The sequence below is a fragment of the Lucilia sericata genome, unplaced genomic scaffold, assembly GCF_015586225.1.
Source record: "Lucilia sericata isolate MDLA Ls3-8-SP2 unplaced genomic scaffold, ASM1558622v1 Contig000038F_arrow, whole genome shotgun sequence".
Taxonomy (NCBI): Eukaryota; Metazoa; Arthropoda; class Insecta; order Diptera; family Calliphoridae; genus Lucilia; species Lucilia sericata.
Window position 1 is genome coordinate 27,263 of NW_023994076.1, and position 20,238 is coordinate 47,500.

Consider the following 20,238-nt stretch of genomic DNA (forward strand, 5'->3'; position numbering starts at 1 on the left):
AGAAATTTGGTAGAATGATTTGTATGTACATAAAACAAATTTAGCTGGAATTTTATCACAAAAGCTTTATTTTTATTTGTCAATGAAATACGTTTGTTTAGGTGCTTTTTGGAAGTGGACCTAAGATGGGAGCTATGACCAATTGTAGACCGACTGAAACGTTGGTGATTTCTATTCATATTATATTTGTATGTACATAATTTTGAGTTGATACCGATATATTTGAGGGAGTTATTAACGATAAACTTATATCCGGGATTATACACTTTTGTATGGTGGTTATGCGAAATATTGGATCAATTTTTATGACTTTGAACATACTTGATCTCTGGCACCAAAAATGTTGTGTGACAAAATTCATCGAAATATCTTTGGTAGTTTCTGAGAAAACTACTTAAGAATTGGGAAAAAAAACGTTATTTTTTTTCGAGATAGTCTGAAATTTTTAATCATAACTTTTTACGTCGTAAACCGATTTTACTGATTTTCAATACCAAACTGGGCCGGATAATAAGGAATGTTTTGGGTGAGTTTCGTGAATATTTATTGCTTCGTTTTAGCGTGAGCGTGTTTTACACAGACAGACAGACGGACATAGCTATATCGACTCAGAATTTCATAAGGATCAAGAATACATATACTTTGTTGGGTCTCAGATGAATATTTCTTGGTGTTACACACGGAATGACAAAGTTATATATACCATCTATCACCACTGATGATGGTGGAGGGTATAAAAAAACTCTATATGATATTGAGAGGATGATACGCACATTTTTATGTTCACTTTTTGAATAACTGCTTTAACACCAAATTTCTAGGCTAAATATAAAAAAAAAACATGAACCGATTTTCAAGAAATTTGGCAACATAGAATGTTTGAGGAAGAGAATGTTTAATACACCAAATCCGAATAAATACACCTATAGGACTAATTTCGGGCCTGTTGTAATCTTAATGAAATGCAATGACCTTTTTCGTCACTTTTTTTTACATTTATACTTCTAAAGAACATGATATATAATATGAGAATTATTATTTAATTAAATCTGCTGAATATTCTCAGAAAATAACTATTTTAAAACAGAATCTTTATTAGATCTTAAATGAATGTCTACGATGCCACATTTGTATGCAGAATAAAAACTACTGAACAAAAACCGCTTCTAAAAGAGGGAAAATAATATATTCATATTACATTTTCACTTAAATTCGAATTTTAAATCGGCTGTGGTTCCTTCCTTTAACACCTAAATCTATCTAGAAAATAATTCATATCTCCCCTTAAAATTTCTTTTTATATAACTCTTTAAAAATTACTTTAAATAACTTTCAATTTGAGAAAACAATAAAGATCCGTAATCACTCACATTTTCCATACAAATCGAGTTTTATATCAAAAATAAAAAATTAAAATTTATTGTTAATCGAGATAACAATAAAAATCTATGATCAGGTAAATAATATACCATCAAAAAATTATCTTGATATAAGTTCGACTGCCATTTTTCAAATGCAGCTCAAATCAAAAAACCATGAAGATATGTATTTGACTACTCATTAGAGTGTCCCGAAAGACAGCACTTTTGCAAATCTTATATAGGTTGACCTCTCAAACGATGCATAGAAAGCATTGTTCATATAAAATTTGGATAAATTGATCTTTTGATATCTCTTTATATATTTAGAAAATCATCAACCATAAATTCTGCACAACTTTTTCTGTATGTAGCGCCGTATTTATTCTAAGCTTTTCAAATTAAATAATAATTTTGAATAACTCCAGCACACATTTTCCATTTACCATTTACAAATTCTGAAATTTAGTTTAATTGGAGGATGACGTGGATATTTTAATAAGTAAAATTATTTGGGTATCTGCTTACGATATTTGACCCTTATTTCTTCGGATTTAATAAGTGGTGTCTAAATTCAGTCAAAACTTTAGTGAGGATGTATAAAAGCTAATGAATAAAAAAAAAAAATAATATGTTTAAACATACTTTTATATAAATGGATGTATTTTTGAGAAACAATGATGAAACAAAAACGGTGGTTTTACTTTTTAATGAACTACTCAAAATTGATTGTCAAATAAAAAGTTGTTTTGTTTTCTCTGTCAAGATTTAAGGATTCTTCATATTTTTTAGAACAGAAAAAAACTTAAATTTGTTATTTTTAAAGAAATTTTAAATCTTCCAAATTTTTCATAATTTTGTACAGAATGTTTCATAATCGTTTCAGAGTTTCTTCAATTGCCTGTGCTTTTTCAAATAGAAAGAAAATCGCTTGAAATTTTGTACGGTTAGTGGTACGTATTTTTGTAGTTAATAAGATGCCCCGAAGCCTTTTGTCTCTATACACCAGGGGCATTACAATTCAAAGTACAGTGTGACCGAATTTAAACTGAACAGTTCTTTAAATCAACTGCACATGGGAAAAATAAAACAACTAATTTGAAAGTGTCCTTAGACCCCCACCAGTGATTGAGAAAGCTGGTTTCAGTATAATTTCTAAAAAACAAGTTTCCTAAATGTTTCTAAAAATTGACCAATTTCCTAAATAAAACTCATTTTCAATCTGTAAATTTTTAAGGGACATTTTTGCCCAGAAACTGAAACTGTATTAAACAAAATGCAGAACAAGTTAGATTGCTATATTCGGCACTGCCGAATCTTAAATACCCTCCACCTGCAAACTACTTTTTATTAAAACCCAAAATAAATATGTTATAGGGCCGAATTTATAGTTTATACTAAAGAAATAAATTTTACTTAAGTATTAAAGTACATACTAAGTACTTAAGTACTTTATTTTCCTTATGGAGAACTGTAAAACCCGGCACATGTTTTGTTTCCGTAATTAAGATACTATTTATCATTTTGTAACTTATTTATGCATGTATGTATGTAACTAATTTTGATTAGGACAAGAAACATTTGTATTAAGTAATTTTCAGATATCGACCGATTATTCTTCGACCTATTATGTTCCGATCCTGCCAATAACTTATATGGGAACTATGACCAATAATGTACCAATTCGAAAAAAAAAAATTCAAAATGATTTATCTATACACAGAACATACTCATGTCGAGTTTAATAATAAATTATGTGGTATTATGTGGTTTTCAGAAGTGAACCTTATATGGGAGCTAGTTATAGACCGATGCTGAAAAAATTCCTTATATGGAATGTAACCAATTATGGACCGATGTGGAAATTTTTCACGAATGATTTACATATACAAAACAAATTCACGTCGAGTTTTACCCTGATAGCTTCATTTATCAATGAAATATGCGCATTTAAGTGATTTTCGGATGTGGACCTTATATGTGAGCTATGACCAATTATGGACCGATCCGAAAAAAAACAAGTTAGATTGCTATATTCGGCACTGCCGAATCTTAAATACCCTCCACCTGCAAACTACTTTTTATTAAAACCCAAAATAAATATGTTATAGGGCCGAATTTATAGTTTATACTAAAGAAATAAATTTTACTTAAGTATTAAAGTACATACTAAGTACTTAAGTACTTTATTTTCCTTATGGAGAACTGTAAAACCCGGCACATGTTTTGTTTCCGTAATTAAGATACTATTTATCATTTTGTAACTTATTTATGCATGTATGTATGTAACTAATTTTGATTAGGACAAGAAACATTTGTATTAAGTAATTTTCAGATATCGACCGATTATTCTTCGACCTATTATGTTCCGATCCTGCCAATAACTTATATGGGAACTATGACCAATAATGTACCAATTCGAAAAAAAAAAATTCAAAATGATTTATCTATACACAGAACATACTCATGTCGAGTTTAATAATAAATTATGTGGTATTATGTGGTTTTCAGAAGTGAACCTTATATGGGAGCTAGTTATAGACCGATGCTGAAAAAATTCCTTATATGGAATGTAACCAATTATGGACCGATGTGGAAATTTTTCACGAATGATTTACATATACAAAACAAATTCACGTCGAGTTTTACCCTGATAGCTTCATTTATCAATGAAATATGCGCATTTAAGTGATTTTCGGATGTGGACCTTATATGTGAGCTATGACCAATTATGGACCGATCCGAAAAAAAAAATCGTAAAATAATTAATATTTACACACAAAACATATTCATATCGAATTTTATCCCGATAGCTTTATTTATCAATGAATTAAGCTTGTTTAAGCGATTTTAGGATGTGGACCTTATATGGGAGCTAGTACCAATTGTGAACTGATCCGGAAAAAATTTCACTGAATGATTTATATCTATATACAGAACATATTCACCTCGGGTTCTACCCTGATAGCTTTATTAATCAATGAATTATGCGCATTTGAGTGATTTTCGGATGTGGACCTTATATGGGAGCTATGACCGATTATGGACCGATCCGGAACAAATTTCGTAGAGTAATTCATATACACACAAAACACATTCATGTCGAATTTTATCCAGATAGCTTTATTTATCTATGAATTATGCTCGTTTAAGTAATTTTCGGATGTGAACCTTATATGGGAGCTATGACCAATTATGGACCGATCCGGAAAAAACTTCCGTAGAATGATTTATGTATATACAAAACATATTCATGTCGAATTTTATCCCGATAGCTTTATTTTTCAATAAAATATGTTCATTTAAGTGATTTTCGAAAGTGGACCTTATATGGGAGCTATGACCAATTGTGGACCGATACAGATCTAAGTCGGTAGTTTTAATTCCTGTTCATATAAAGTCAATATGTACAAAATTTTGTGTTGATTCCGATATATTTGAGGAAGTTATTAACGATAAATTAATTTCCGGGAATATGTACCTTTGTATGGGGGCTATGGGAAATTTGGAATCGATTGTTACAATTTTAAACATAATTAATCTATAGATGGACAAAATAATCTGTGACAAAATTTGTCGAATTATCTTTGGTAGTTTCTGAGAAAACTACTCAAGAATTGGAGAAAAAAACTTAATTTTTTTGAGGTAGTCTGAAATTTTTACTCATAACTTTTTACGTTGTAAACCGATTTTGCTGATTTTCAATACCAAACTGCTTAGGAAAACAATGAATACTCTCAGTGTATTTGGTTGATTTTATTTGCTTTGTTTTAGCGTGAGCGTGTTTTAACCAGACAGACAGACAGACAGACAGACGGACAGACGGACATAGCTAAATCGACTCAGAATTTCATAAGGATCCAGAATATATATACTTTGTTGGGTCTAAGATGAATATTTTTTGGTGTTACACACGGAATGACAAACTTATATATACCCTCTATCACCACTGATGGTGGTGGAGGGTATAAAAATCGTAAAATAATTAATATTTACACACAAAACATATTCATATCGAATTTTATCCCGATAGCTTTATTTATCAATGAATTAAGCTTGTTTAAGCGATTTTAGGATGTGGACCTTATATGGGAGCTAGTACCAATTGTGAACTGATCCGGAAAAAATTTCACTGAATGATTTATATCTATATACAGAACATATTCACCTCGGGTTCTACCCTGATAGCTTTATTAATCAATGAATTATGCGCATTTGAGTGATTTTCGGATGTGGACCTTATATGGGAGCTATGACCGATTATGGACCGATCCGGAACAAATTTCGTAGAGTAATTCATATACACACAAAACACATTCATGTCGAATTTTATCCAGATAGCTTTATTTATCTATGAATTATGCTCGTTTAAGTGATTTTCGGATGTGAACCTTATATGGGAGCTATGACTAATTATGGACCGATCCGGAAAAAACTTCCGTAGAATGATTTATGTATATACAAAACATATTCATGTCGAATTTTATCCCGATAGCTTTATTTTTCAATAAAATATGTTCATTTAAGTGATTTTCGAAAGTGGACCTTATATGGGAGCTATGACCAATTGTGGACCGATACAGATCTAAGTCGGTAGTTTTAATTCCTGTTCATATAAAGTCAATATGTACAAAATTTTGTGTTGATTCCGATATATTTGAGGAAGTTATTAACGATAAATTAATTTCCGGGAATATGTACCTTTGTATGGGGGCTATGGGAAATTTGGGATCGATTGTTACAATTTTAAACATAATTAATCTATAGATGGACAAAATAATCTGTGACAAAATTTGTCGAATTATCTTTGGTAGTTTCTGAGAAAACTACTCAAGAATTGGGGAAAAAAACTTAATTTTTTTGAGGTAGTCTGAAATTTTTACTCATAACTTTTTACGTTGTAAACCGATTTTGCTGATTTTCAATACCAAACTGCTTAGGAAAACAATGAATACTCTCAGTGTATTTGGTTGATTTTATTTGCTTTGTTTTAGCGTGAGCGTGTTTTAACCAGACAGACAGACAGACAGACAGACAGACAGACAGACGGACAGACGGACATAGCTAAATCGACTCAGAATTTCATAAGGATCCAGAATATATATACTTTGTTGGGTCTAAGATGAATATTTTTTGGTGTTACACACGGAATGACAAACTTATATATACCCTCTATCACCACTGATGGTGGTGGAGGGTATAAAAATATAACAACTTTTTTATCATTATAAGCTAAATTTTGACATGTATTAAAAAAGTATAGTCATTACAGACAGAATAATTTTATTTTAGAAGAAACCCGGGCAATGCCGGGTACGCGCAGCTAGTATGAATAGAAATTATACTGCCAACGTAGATCTCAGTCGGTCAACAATTGGTCATAGCTCCCATACAAGTGGACCTCCAAAAATCACCTAAACGCACATATTTCATTGACAAATAATGCTTTTGTGATAAAATTCGAGACGAATATGTTTTGTGTACATACAAATCACTCTACCAAATTTCTTTTCGGATCGGTCCATTATTAGTCGTAGCTCCCATATAAGGCCAACTTCCGAAAATCACTTAAACACACATATTTCATTGTCAAATAAAGGTATCTTGATAAAATTCGACAAAATTCTATATATGAACTACTCTACGAATTTTTTTTCGGATAGGACAATAATTGGTCATATCTCCCATATAAGGTCCACTTCCGAAAATCACTTAAACGCATATGTTTCATTTAAACTCACATATTTCATTGTCAAATAAAGCTTGATAAAATTCGACACAAATATGTTTTGTGCATATGAATCACTCTACGAAATTTTTCTGGAGAGGCCAGTAATTGGTCATATCTCCTATATAAATTCCACTTCCGAAAATCACTTAAACGCACATATTTTATTAATAAGGTCCCCTTCTGAAAATGACTTTAACGCTCATTACTGGTTAAAAAATACGAATATAGCAATAAAATTTTACACAATTAAGTTCCTCGCGAGCCAAAATCTTTTTAATAACTTTTATGTGAATAGGTCCATAATTGGCCCTACTCCCCCTATTGAGTCCACTTCAGGAAATAGCTTAAACGCTTACTACTGTCTTAAAAATACGAGTAAAGCGATGAAATGCTACACACGTAAGTTTCTTACGAGCCAAAACCTCTGTACCAATTTTTTTGGATCGGCCCATAAATGACCCTTCCCCCATATAAGGTCCCCCTCTGCAAATAACTACAATGCTCATTACTGGCTTAAAAATATGAATGTGACGAAAATTGACGCACATAAGTTTAATCTCTCCACCAAATTTAGGGAGGATCGGTATATAATTTACCCTACCGCCCATATAAGGTCCCCTTCAGAAAATTACTTAAACGATCATTACTGGCTTAAAAATATGAGTTATGAAATACGGTTATGAAATACGCTCCGAATTTCATGCGGAATGTGTCGGTAATACACAAAAGGTTCCCTTCAGGAAGAGTTTTGGCTAATAAACTACGAGTGTTCCTTATTTAAAATACGAGTATAGCCCTGAATGTACAAAATTTTATGAGTATCGGTTCATAATTGAGGCTCACGGTTTAAGAATTGAAATAAAATATTTTTTTTTGATACCCACCATCAAAAAAAATGGGGGGTATATTAATTTTGTCATTCCGTTTGTAACACATCGAAATATTGGTCATAGACCCACAAAAGTATATATATTCTGGGTCTTCATTAAATTCTAAGACGATCTAGCCATGCCTGTCCGTCCGTCTGTCTGTCTGTTGAAAGCACGATAGAGGCCCAATGGAAAGAGCTAGAGGGTTTGTTTGGTATTGAAAATGGGCAATATCGGTCCACGTTTTCGGATAGCCCCCATACAAGTGGCCCCTCGAAAAGCAGCTTTAACAGCCATAACTTGTTTAAAAATACGAATATAGCGATGAAATTCGACATAAGTAAGTTTCTTATGATCAAAAATCACTATACATACATATGTATGTATGTATACATTATGAGCCTATTATGGGCCCATAATTGGTCATAGCTCCCATATAAAGCCCACTCCCGAAAATCACTTAAACGCATATATTCCATTGAATCATAAAGCTATCGGGATAAAATTCGACACAAATTTGTTTTGTATACATACAAATCATTCTACAAATTTTTTACCAATCGGTCCATTATTGGTCATAGCTCCCATATAAGGCCCACTTCCGAAAATCACTTAAAATTGTCAAATAAAGCTATCGTGATAAAATTCGGCGTAAATATATATTTTCTAAATATGAATTACTCTACTAATTTTTTCCCAGATATAATTGGTCATAGCTCCCATATAAGGTCCACTATTGGTCATAGCTCCCACATAAGGCCCACTTCCGAAAATAACTTAAAAGCATATATTTCATTGTAAATTAAAGCTATCTTGATAAAATTCGACACAAATATGTTTTGTCTTTATATGAGTCACTCTACGAAATTTTTTCCGGATAGGCTCATAATTGGTCATAGCTCCCATATGAAGTTATTAAATTCTAAAACTATAAGGATAAAATTCGACTTGAATATATTTTGTGTACATATAAATCATTCATGTATGTATATAACTAATCTTGATTAGGCCCAGAAACATTTGTATTAAGTGATTTTCAGATACCGACCGATTATTCTATGACCTATTATGTGCCGATCCTGCCGATAACTTATATGGAAACTATGACCAATAATGGACCAATTCGAAAAAAAAAATTCATAACTGTTGCAGGGTATCATAAGGTCGGTCACGCCCGACTATACTTTCTTACTTGTTTTAAAATTACAAAACAAAATTAGTTCCTTTTTACAACATGCACGAATTAACCAAAAGCCTGATATCTGTAAAGTTTTAGTTTATTAAAATATAAATTTTTAAAATATTAAGTATATAAGTAGAAACTACTTTTGTTTCTTCATTAAAAAAACAAGTAGGAAAGTATAGTCGGGCATGGCCGACCATAGTATACCCTACACCACTGAATATGTTAAAAATGTGGATTATATTTAATAACAAAGCATTTAAGTTGTTTACCTTAATTCCGAAATATTTTAACAATTTGTTGAAAAAAGTGATTTTCTAAAAGAGAGGTTATATGGGGCAAGGATAAATATTACATTAGAGTTATGTATGCTGGATTTCATCGTAATACTAGTGTTTATTATTGAATTATTGACCATCAAGTCATTTTCTGAAGGGGACTTTGTATGGGGGCTTTGGTCAAATAAAGTCCGATAATTACGAAAATCGGTAGTATTATTAAGACGTATATAGAACTAAGTTTTGCCGATTTTTGTAGAGATACTACAATATTTAACATAATCATGAACTCAAAAGCCCTTTCCGGGGGTAGGGTTGTATTGGGGCTAGGTGAAATAATGGAGCGATTTCAACCATTTCCAATAGGATTCGTTAAATTTCAGCAAAGTATCTTGAAAATTGCGACCTGTACCTTGCGCACAAGGTTTACATATTTTTGTGCGTTACAAACATCAGCACAAACGTATAATACCCTCCCCACTATGGTGGTGTAGGGTATAAAAATAATAATTTTACCGCGTTCCGTATTTTGTCCTTTTCTGATTTATATACCCTACACCACTATAGTGGGAGGGGATTATACGTTTGTGCTGATGTTTGTAACACACAAAAATATTGGTTCTACACCCACCTTAAAGTATTGATACCGATCGATTCAGAATCACTTTTTGAGTCGATTGAGACATGTCCGTCCATCCGTCCGGCTGGCTGTCCATGTAAACCTTGGCCACAAGGTACAGGCCACAATTTTCAAGATAATTTGATGAAATTTGGACCAAACATGTTTTTTGGCACAGGCCCCATACAACCGTACCTCCCGATTTGGGTTTTTATGCCATAATTACGTCAAATATACTATTACCTATCCAAAAATTGGCAAAAATAAGTTTTATATATGTATAAATGATACTGCAGATTTTCGTAATGATCGGCCCTTATTTGACCCTATCCCCCATACAAACCCCCTTTTAAAAAATGTCTTAAACGTCAAAAATTGACTTGTAACCATTTGTATCGCAATGAAACTCAACATAACTAATTGTTATTTAAAAATATATCCTTTTCCCAAATTTAATGAACATCGGCCCATGTTTGACCTACACTTCTATATAAAGCCTCATTTCGAAAATTTTTTTTATCAATAAATTGCTTACTTTGGAATTAAGGTAAAATTCAACATAAAAGTTTCTTTATAAAAATAAAAATTTTTTAAATATACCCATGGTGTAGGGTATTATATGGTCGGCCATGCCCGACTATACTTTCCTACTTGTTTGGAATAAAGATATAACCAATCGAAACTTCTAAGTAAAGATATATCTCTTTTTAAAATTTCTTAAAGTCGGCCCAGTCATTATTTTCATATCCTCCACCACTATCAGTGGGGATAGAGGGTATATATAACTTTACCATTCCGTGTGTAACACCAAGAAATGTTCATCTGAGACCCAACAAAGTATATATATCTTGATCCTTATGAAATTCTGAGTCGATTTAACTATGTCCGCCTGAATTTAAGAAATTCACCCAAAATATTCTTTATTATCCGGTACAGTTTGGTATTGAAATTATGAGTAAAAATTTCAGACTACCTCGAAAAAAATAAGGTTTTTTTCCCAATTCTTAAGTAGTTTTCTCAGAAACTACCAAAAACATTTCGACGAATTTTGTCACACATTATTTTTTTATGCTAGGGATAATGTATATTTAAACTCATAATAATTGATCCAATATTTCCCATAGCCCCCATACAAAGGTGTATATTCCCGGAAATTAGTTTATCGTTAATAACTCCCTCAAATATATGGGTATCAATAAAAAATTTTGTACATACAACTATAATAAGAAAACGCACATATTTAGTTGTCAAATAAAGAAAACGCACATATTTAATTGTCAAAAAAAGTTATCTTGATAAAATTCGACACAAATATGTTTCGTCTATATAAAAATCACTCTACGAAATTTGTTTCGGTTAGGACCATAATCCCCATAAGGATCCACTTCCAAAAATCACTTAAACGCATATGTTTCATTGATAAATAAAGCTATCGGTATAGAATTCGACTTGAATACGTTTTGTGTACATATAAATCTTTCTACCAATTTTCCCCGGATCGGTCCATTATTGGTCATAGCTCCCATATAAGGACCTCTTCCGGAAATCATTTAAACTCATATATTTCATTGTCAAATAAAGCTATCTTGATAAAAATCGACACAAATATGTTTTGTGTACATATGTACATATATATCACTCTTCGAAATTTTTCTGGAGAGGGCAGTAATTGGTCATAGCTCCTATATAAAGTCCACTTCCGAAAATTACTTAAACGCACATATTTTATTAATTAAAAAATCTATTGGAGTAATATTCGGCCTGATTTTTTTTGCATATAAATCATTATACGAAATTTTTTCTTGATCGGTCCATAATTGGTCACAACTCCCAGGATCATTTCCGAAAATTACTTAAACGCACATTGACAATCAAAGTCATCGGGATAAAATTCGACATATGTAAATGTGTATTTTGTATATACATATACGTAAATCATTATACGGAATTTTACTTATGAAAATCACTTAATACCACTTAATTCATTATTAAATAATTATATCCAGATAAAATTCGACATGAGTATGTTTGTGTATAGATAAATCATTAAATTAAAATGTTTGCAACTGGCCTATTTATATAAAATTTTATGAACCTAATCAAAATTAGTTCCACATATGCATAAATGTTAGTACCCTCACTGCGGAAACAAAAATTTTGTAAAGTTATCTATCATTAGATAGTTAAATGGGTTTTAATAAAAAGTAGCTTGCTTGATGGAGGGTATTTAAGATTTGGCATAGCCGAATATAGCACTGTAACTTGTTTCTTGTTATTTTATAAAGCTACAATTGAGATATCATTGAGATATGGCAACATTTAAAAAATGTATGAAAAAAGTGCCAAAAATGCAAAACATTTCCCTCTTTCCCTATTAAATACAGACTTCCCAAATTTGTGTTGTTTAATAAATGTTGCATCATTTGTAGAATAAATATTTAGAAAAAACACGAAACTTCCCTTTTACCCAATTTAATTTACTAAAATATACCATTTGACTGATTACAGCAAAATATATACTTCTCAAGTATTTGCATATTTCCGAAAAAGTACCTAAACTACACATAATTACCCGTTTTTACCCGTTAAGTTTGAATTATCCACATGGCTATTTACCCTTCAGGTCCAACGTTCGCAACGAATTTTTCCCAATACATATTTCTAAACTACACATAATTACCCTTTTTACCCGTTAAGTTTGAATTACCCACATGCCTATTTCCCCTTCAGGTACAACGTTCGCAACGAATTTTTCCCAATACATATTTCTGACACTTTAAAAGCTAAATCGAAAGTATTTAGCTTTAGAATCACTTTTTAATGACAAAAACAGTAATTTTGCCCGCTTTTCATCATTTCCCCCATTTTTTACCCGCAAATACAAATTTTTTACACTTAAGATAGCTAAATCGAAAATAGTTTCGCGTTAGAATATACAAAAATCAGTTTTCAAGCACATTCAAGCACAGGTACCGATTTTCCCAGTTTCCCAATTTTTGATACCCGTTTTGTTCCAACTTTCGCAACGCTACGAAAATATTTTTGTATTAGAATAGACAAAAATACGTTTTTATGCACAAAAGTACCAATTTTCATTGCAATTTGCATCCCATTTGATGAATTTTAATTAATTTATTTTAGCACAAATATCAATAAAGTGTCGAAAAAGTGCACTGAATACGGTAATTCACAGAGAATTTCAATACATTTCATAGTAAATCTAATAGAAAAATTCTCAATACTACTTGATTCTAATTTTTATGTAGGAAAGTACCAAAATATTAAAAAAATAATAATAAAAATAGCTTTTAAAATTTTTTTTATTCATTTATATTTATACCCATATTGTCCCGTTGTACCCATCCGAGTACAGCCCAAAAATCGCATTTCCAAAATTTAAAAATTTTTTGTTCTTAAATTTTATTTTAAACTAGCTATACCCAGTGTGCTTTGCTACCCTAAAAGGAATATGTATAAATAAATACCAGATTTATTATATGTTACATATGAAAGATGTCAAGCAAATTATTGCAAGTTCGCCAGTTTCTATCTATCGCCAATTTCTATCTATTTACAAAAAATTTGAATAATATAAGAGTTTCCAAGATGCACGAAATTTTGTATTTAATTCATATATGTGGTGCCAAGCCCCCCATTGAAAGTCCGCCCGTTATTCTCTAAATGTTCACATGAATGTCAAAGTTCTTCATGTAAAATTTGAAGATTCTAGCTCTAATAGTTTCTCAGATATACGAATTTAATTCATGTGGGGGCTTCAAGCCCCCCGGATGAAAGTCCGCCCTTTTTCCTCCAAAATATTCAGATGATTATTAAAATAATTTGTTCAAAATTTGAAGAATCTAGTTCTATTAGTTTCCCAGTTAAACGAAATTTTGTATTTAATTCATATGGGAGGTACCAAGTAACCCATTGGAAGTCCGCCCGTTATACTCTAAATGTTCAGGTGAATGTCAAAGTTCTTCAAGTAAAATTTAATGATTCTAGCTCTAATTGTTTCTCAGATATACGAATTTTTCTATTTTATTCATATGGGGGCTCCAAGCCCCCCAGATGAAAGTCCGCTCTTTTTTCCTTAAAAATGTTCAGATGAATATTAAAGTTCTTCGTGCAAAATTTTAAGAATTTAGTTCTATTAGTTTCCCAGATAAACGAATTTTTGTTTTTAATTAATATGGGAGGTGCCGCTCCTCTCATGGGTAGTCCGCCAATTTTTTACCCAAAATGTTTATATGGATGTTAAAGTTCTTTGTGCAAAATTTTAAGAATTTAGTTCTATTAGTTTCCCAGATAAACGAATTTTTGTATTTAATTAATATGGGAGGTGCCGCTCCCCTCATGGGTAGTCCGCCAATTTATTACCCAAAATGTTTATATGGATGTTAAAGTTCTTCGTGCTAAATTTTAAGAATTTAGTTCTATTAGTTTCCCAGATAAACGAATTTTTGTATTTAATTTATATGGGAGGTACCACGCCCCCTAATGCTAGTCCGCCTACTTTTTGTCCTAAATGATCATATTGACACTAAAGTGGCTCCGACAAAATTTGAGGACTCTAACTGTTATATTATCTAAAATATACGGATTTTATATTTTCTTAATGTGGGCGTGGCTCATCGCCCACTTGAAATTTCGAAATAAAAAGTAGCCTATTACCTATTCCAGACATGCAGGAATATGCTGTGAAAATTTCAAGAAAATCGGTTCAGCCGTTTAGTAGTCTATAACGTTCAAACATACAAACATACAAACAAACACACATTCATTATACCCTCCACCACCATCAGTGGTGATAGAGGGTATATATAAGTTTGTCATTCCGTGTGTAACACCAAAAAATATTCATCTTAGACCCAACAAAGTATATATATTCTGGATCCTTATGAAATTCTGAGTCGATTTAGCTATGTCCGTCTGTCCGTCTGTCTGTCTGTCTGTCTGTCTGTCTGTCTGGTTAAAACACGCACACGCTAAAACTAAGCAAATAAAATCAACCAAATTCACTGAGAGTATTCATTGTTTTCCTAAGCAGTTTGGTATTGAAAATCAGCAAAATCGGTTCACAACGTAAAAAGTTATGAGTAAAAATTTCAGACTACCTCAAAAAAATTAAGTTTTTTTCCCCAATTCTTGAGTAGTTTTCTCAGAAACTACCAAAGATAATTCGACAAATTTTGTCACAGATTATTTTGTCCATCTATAGATTAATTATGTTTAAAATTGTAACAATCGATCCCAAATTTCCCATAGCCCCCATACAAAGGTACATATTCCCGGAAATTAATTTATCGTTAATAACTTCCTCAAATATATCGGTATCAACACAAAATTTTGTACATATTGACTTTATATGAACAGGAATTAAAACTACCGACTTAGATCTGTATCGGTCCACAATTGGTCATAGCTCCCATATAAGGTCCACTTTCGAAAATCACTTAAATGAACATATTTTATTGAAAAATAAAGCTATCGGGATAAAATTCGACATGAATATGTTTTGTATATACATAAATCATTCTACGGAAGTTTTTTCCGGATCGGTCCATAATTGGTCATAGCTCCCATATAAGGTTCACATCCGAAAATCACTTAAACGAGCATAATTCATAGATAAATAAAGCTATCTGGATAAAATTCGACATGAATGTGTTTTGTGTGTATATGAATTACTCTACGAAATTTGTTCCGGATCAGTCCATAATCGGTCATAGCTCCCATATAAGGTCCACATCCGAAAATCACTCAAATGCGCATAATTCATTGATTAATAAAGCTATCAGGGTAGAACCCGAGGTGAATATGTTCTGTATATAGATATAAATCATTCAGTGAAATTTTTTCCGGATCAGTTCACAATTGGTACTAGCTCCCATATAAGGTCCACATCCTAAAATCGCTTAAACAAGCTTAATTCATTGATAAATAAAGCTATCGGGATAAAATTCGATATGAATATGTTTTGTGTGTAAATATTAATTATTTTACGAATTTTTTTTTCGGATCGGTCCATAATTGGTCATAGCTCACATATAAGGTCCACATCCGAAAATCACTTAAATGCGCATAATTCATTGATAACTGAAGCTATCAGGGTAAAACTCGACGTGAATTTGTTTTGTATATGTAAATCATTCGTGAAAAATTTCCACATCGGTCCATAATTGGTTACATTCCATATAAGGAATTTTTCAGCATCGGTCTATAACTAGCTCCCATATAAGGTTCACTTCTGAAAACCACATAATACCACATAATTTATTATGTGGTATGTTCTGTGTATAGATAAATCATTTTGAATTTTTTTTCGAATTGGTACATTATTGGTCATAGTTCCCATATAAGTTATTGGCAGGATCGGAACATAATAGGTCGAAGAATAATCGGTCGATATCTGAAAATCACTAAATACAAATGTTTCTTGTCCTAATCAAAATTAGTTACATACATACATGCATAAATAAGTTACAAAATGATAAATAGTATCTTAATTACGGAAACAAAACATGTGCCGGGTTTTACAGTTCTCCATAAGGAAAATAAAGTACTTAAGTACTTAGTATGTACTTTAATACTTAAGTAAAATTTATTTCTTTAGTATAAACTATAAATTCGGCCCTATAACATATTTATTTTGGGTTTTAATAAAAAGTAGTTTGCAGATGGAGGGTATTTAAGATTCGGCAGTGCCGAATATAGCAATCTAACTTGTTTTTATATATATAGATTAACCCATAATAAGATACATTTTGCAACAAATAATTTTAATTTATTGGTTTTAAGATGATTGGGATCTAATGAGTTAAATCTGTTACAATTGCAAGATTTATTGAACATTACAAACGCCATTTTCTTTTATATATTTAAAGCGCCCTAAGATATGCTTTAGCGATATTTAATTATTTGTGTGAAAGATTTAAGGAAATTCAAATTTTCGGGGCAGGACCTAGTTTTTACGTGAGCGTGTTTTACACAGACAGACAGACGGACGGACGGACATAGCTAAATCGACTCAGAATTTCATAACGACCAAGAACATATATATACTTTGTTGGGTCTCAGATGAATATTTCTTAGTGTTACACATGGAATGACAAAGTTATATATACCCTCTATCACCACTCATGGTGGTGGAGGGTATAACAAGTAAGAAAGTATAGTCAGACGTGGCCGACCATATGATACCCTACACCATTTATGAATATTAGATGTTATTTATTTTTCATAATAAAGCATTTTTTTTGGATATTACCTTGATTCCGTTTTATTAAAGCAATTTATTGACGAAAAACAAATTTTTTTAAAAAGAAGCTTTATATGGGGGATAGGGGCGAGTGTTGACCGATCCAGATAAAATGGGCTGGATAGATTTGTATTTATATAATATTTGTCTGTGCTAAATTTCATTGCAATAACAGTGCACAGTGGGGTCTCCCTGAACAAAAATTGGCATTAACTAAGCTATAATAGTTATATATAGAGTAAGTAAGAAAAAAAACTTGCACTTAATGCAAAATTTTCAAAACAAAATTTTTTAAAATTTTATTTACGAAATATTTTTATTACATTTATATATACCAAATTGCTTTCGAGAAAAACTAAATTAAATGCACCTTCTAGAAGATTTTTGGATTTTCTTAGGGAAAGTTCTGCTTACCCACCTTAAAGTATACCAATCGGCTTAGAATCGTTTTCTGAGTCGACTAAGCTATGTCCGTCCGTCTGGCTGGCTGTCCATGTAAACCTTGTGCTCAAGGTACAGGTCGCAATTTTCAAGATAATTGGATGATATTTGGCACACACGCTTTTTTTTGGCCTAAAGACGAAGCCTATTGAAAACAACAGAACCCCCCGAAAAGGGCTTCTGAGCTCATAATTATGTTAAATATACCTGTATATTGTTAAAAAGCAGCACAACCAAGTTTTATGCAAGTCTTAATGACCTCGCCAAATTTCATAAAGATCAGGCAACATTTGACCCTAGCTCCTCTACAAAGTGCCCTTCAGAAAATTACTTCAATGCCCAAAATGAACTTATAAACACAAACATCGCGATGAAAATCAGCACAAATAAATATAAAATAAATATTATTGTCCAATCTTGGACAATATTTATTATTATTTTTGTTTTTTTATTTTTATTAAAATGAATTTTATATATTATATTGAATTTTTATATTAATTGATTACTATAAGGTTATTTGCATTTAAGATAAATTGAATTATTATGAATTATTAAATGAACTGTATTATCTTAACATTGTAAAGTAATCTTGTAATTAGTATTCGGTACAATTGAATTGTCATTTGTTCTAAATATTCGCTGAATAGCCATTTATGTTCTAAACCTAAGCTTCACGTTTCTTGTAATTGAAATAAATCGGTCACTTGTAAATCAACAATCGTTGAGTAAAGTTGAACTTTCTCTCTAGTAAACCCCCGCTCAGTGCTGTGAATAAAATATAAAATAAAAATACAAAAAAACCAACTCCATTTATTTTACTTCCTAGCCCGGCAGAACAAAAGGTGAGTTTCCTCATTCCCTAAAAACCCTTACTCTCTTATAGAATTGAAAGAAATATTATCTTTTATTAATCCCCGCTTAATTTCTTTCTTTTCCTTTTCCCCCGCAACCGCAAATAATTATAATAACTCGGACGAGAGTTATTATAACTATCAGAAAAACTTCTTTTAGATTGCTCCACTAGTTTCCCCCCGCTCTACCAATCTAGAAGAAGTTGCTCTAGATCATTTCATGGTCACATCGAACCGCTGAAAATTGAAACCAGCAAAATACCAACAAATTTCCCTACAAAAATCAGCGCAAGAATGAGGTAAATTACATGCTCATCAGGTTTTAAAAGCCGGACAAAACGTAAGTAAAAATCTAATTTTTTACACAATTCCCACTCACTCACGCACATACATACATACACTCACCAAAAAAAAAAAAAAAATCGCATAAACAAAACATCATATCCCTTCAAACATTTAGAAGACAAAACTATTGCGCATCACCCCAGACGCCACGTCAGAAACACTTCTGGACGATTGTCAGACGAGAACGCACATTTTACAAAAACAAAATACATTGATTTCGAATTTTCTTCTTCTAGAAATATACTTTCAAGTTACTTCCGGATGATAGTTAGAAGAGTGCATCCATTTTGCTTAAACAAAAACCATGACTGTTGAATTTTCTTCATCTGGAAGTATACGTTTTAGTGACTTCTGAATAAGAGTTGGGTGAGAACACACATTTTACAATAACAAAATACATTGTTTCCTAATTTGTATCTTCTTGATTTGTTTGTTTATGTCAGTTCTGGAAGACAGTTTGAAGAGTGTTCACATTAATGTTGTATTTTATTCATCTGGAAGTTTGGATTGTAGTCACTTCTGGACAATTGTCAGACGAGAGCACACATTTTACAAAAACAAAATACATTGATTTCTAGTTTTCGCCGTTTCGAAGTATACTTTTAGGTTACTTCCGGATGATAGTAAAAAGAGTACAAAAACAAAAAAATATAAAAACTCCATTTTTTAGCGTGAACGCGAAAAAAAAATAATGCAGAAATTTTGCTAAGTTCAGTGATGTTTTGTGTTTTGTCCAGTCATGTTCAGTTTTAATAATAATAATATAAATAGTGTAATAATAATAAAAAATAGTGTAATTAATATATTGTGAATCTTAAATAATAAAAAACAATATGACAGTGTTGTGTTAAAAGTCAACTGTTAATAAACATTTAAGAAGGTTATGTTAATTGGTGAAGTTTATTAAATACTAGCTATACCCAGTGTGCTTTGCTACCCTAAAAGCAATATAAATAAAAAATATATATTTTGAAGATTCTAACTGTAATATTTTGCAGAGATACATTTTTTCCGAACGTTAATTAAGATTTTAATGTAATCGATGACAAATTAAAAAAAAAATAATATTTTCCCAGATATACGAAATTTTGTATTTAATTCATATAGCGGGTGCCAAGACCCCATTGAAAGTCCGCCCGTTATTCTCTAAATGTTCACATTAATGTCAAAGTTCTTCAATTAATATTTGAAGATTGTAGCTCTAATAGTTTCTCAGATATAATAATTTTCCTATTTAATTTATATGGGGGCTCCAAGCTCCCCATGACGAAAGGCCGCTCTTTTTTCTCCAAAATGTTCAGA

General features: G+C 31.5%; 1 long non-coding RNA gene across 1 annotated transcript; it reads left to right on the plus strand.

Moving 5' to 3' along the window:
* The first annotated feature begins 18,299 nt into the window (after positions 1-18,299).
* Positions 18,300-19,226, plus strand: LOC119613176. The gene is made up of 3 exons (XR_005232209.1): positions 18,300-18,582; positions 18,752-18,931; positions 19,173-19,226. It is a non-coding gene; the product is annotated as an uncharacterized LOC119613176 (long non-coding RNA).
* Positions 19,227-20,238: the final 1,012 nt, after the last annotated feature.